General features: G+C 43.2%; 2 non-coding genes and 1 pseudogene across 2 annotated transcripts; all 3 read left to right on the top strand.

Moving 5' to 3' along the window:
- LOC129115012 (5S ribosomal RNA) lies at nucleotides 1-97 on the top strand (annotated as a pseudogene; the record flags this gene model as incomplete).
- Nucleotides 98-773: 676 nt separating this feature from the next.
- On the top strand, nucleotides 774-892 carry LOC129115011 (5S ribosomal RNA). Its single transcript, XR_008532792.1, has one exon. It is a non-coding gene; the product is annotated as a 5S ribosomal RNA (ribosomal RNA).
- Nucleotides 893-1,030: 138 nt separating this feature from the next.
- On the top strand, nucleotides 1,031-1,149 carry LOC129115010 (5S ribosomal RNA). Its single transcript, XR_008532791.1, has one exon. It is a non-coding gene; the product is annotated as a 5S ribosomal RNA (ribosomal RNA).
- Nucleotides 1,150-1,448: the final 299 nt, after the last annotated feature.

Genomic DNA, 1,448 nt, shown 5'->3' with positions numbered 1-1,448 from the left:
ACACGCCCGATCTCGTCTGATCTCGGAAGCTAAGCAGGGTCGGGCCTGGTCAGTACTTGGATGGGAGACCGCCTGGGAATACCAGGTGCTGTAAGCTTTTTTCACTCCTCTTTACAAAAAGCAGAGGGCGCTGCTGCTTTTTCAGTGGACACCGACAGGGTGGGAAGGAAATAGCTAGATCATGACTTGCCGGTATAGAAATGACACAAATCCAGTTAAATGATGGCTTTCATCATTCCTAAGCTCATCGATCATTTTCTTTTCAATTTTATGCTAACGTATTCTACATTTCAACAGTAAATATTAATCTTTTTACTGCACTACATTTGTGATCCTTATAGCCACTTTGTACATTCTGATTTGACATTTAAAAGCTGTGAGTGTGTCTTAAGCTTTTCACTCCTCTTTACAAAAAGCAGAGGGCGCTGCTGCTTTTTCAGTGGACACCGACAGGGTGGGAAGGATATAGCTAGATCATGACTTGCCGGTATAGAAATGACACAAATCCAGTTAAATGATGGCTTTCATCATTCCTAAGCTCATCGATCATTTTCTTTTCAATTTTATGCTAACGTATTCTACATTTCAACAGTAAATATTAATATTTTTACTGCACTACATTTGTGATCCTTATAGCCACTTTGTACATTCTGATTTGACATTTAAAAGCTGTGAGTGTGTCTGGAAAATCTGCAGGCGCTCCCTGTATAGACGAAAGAGCAAAGCGTGGTGATATAGTATCTTTAAAAGGCCCTTTGGTAGGCACAATATTTGCTTACGGCCATACCACCCTGAACACGCCCGATCTCGTCTGATCTCGGAAGCTAAGCAGGGTCGGGCCTGGTCAGTACTTGGATGGGAGACCGCCTGGGAATACCAGGTGCTGTAAGCTTTTTCACTCCTCTTTACAAAAAGCAGAGGGCGCTGCTGCTTTTCAGTGGACACCGATGCAGGCGCTCCCTGTATAGACGAAAGAGCAAAGCGTGGTGATATAGTATCTTTAAAAGGCCCTTTGGTAGGCACAATATTTGCTTACGGCCATACCACCCTGAACACGCCCGATCTCGTCTGATCTCGGAAGCTAAGCAGGGTCGGGCCTGGTCAGTACTTGGATGGGAGACCGCCTGGGAATACCAGGTGCTGTAAGCTTTTTCACTCCTCTTTACAAAAAGCAGAGGGCGCTGCTGCTTTTTCAGTGGACACCGACAGGGTGGGAAGGAAATAGCTAGATCATGACTTGCCGGTATAGAAATGACACAAATCCAGTTAAATGATGGCTTTCATCATTCCTAAGCTCATCGATCATTTTCTTTTCAATTTTATGCTAACGTATTCTACATTTCAACAGTAAATATTAATCTTTTTACTGCACTACATTTGTGATCCTTATAGCCACTTTGTACATTCTGATTTGACATTTAAAAGCTGTGAGTGTGTCTGGCAATCTG

Source organism: Anoplopoma fimbria, unplaced genomic scaffold (assembly GCF_027596085.1).
Source record: "Anoplopoma fimbria isolate UVic2021 breed Golden Eagle Sablefish unplaced genomic scaffold, Afim_UVic_2022 Un_contig_6704_pilon_pilon, whole genome shotgun sequence".
Lineage (NCBI taxonomy): Eukaryota > Metazoa > Chordata > Actinopteri > Perciformes > Anoplopomatidae > Anoplopoma > Anoplopoma fimbria.
Note: the sequence above shows the minus strand (reverse complement) of the source record. Positions and strands in the feature narration are given on the sequence as shown.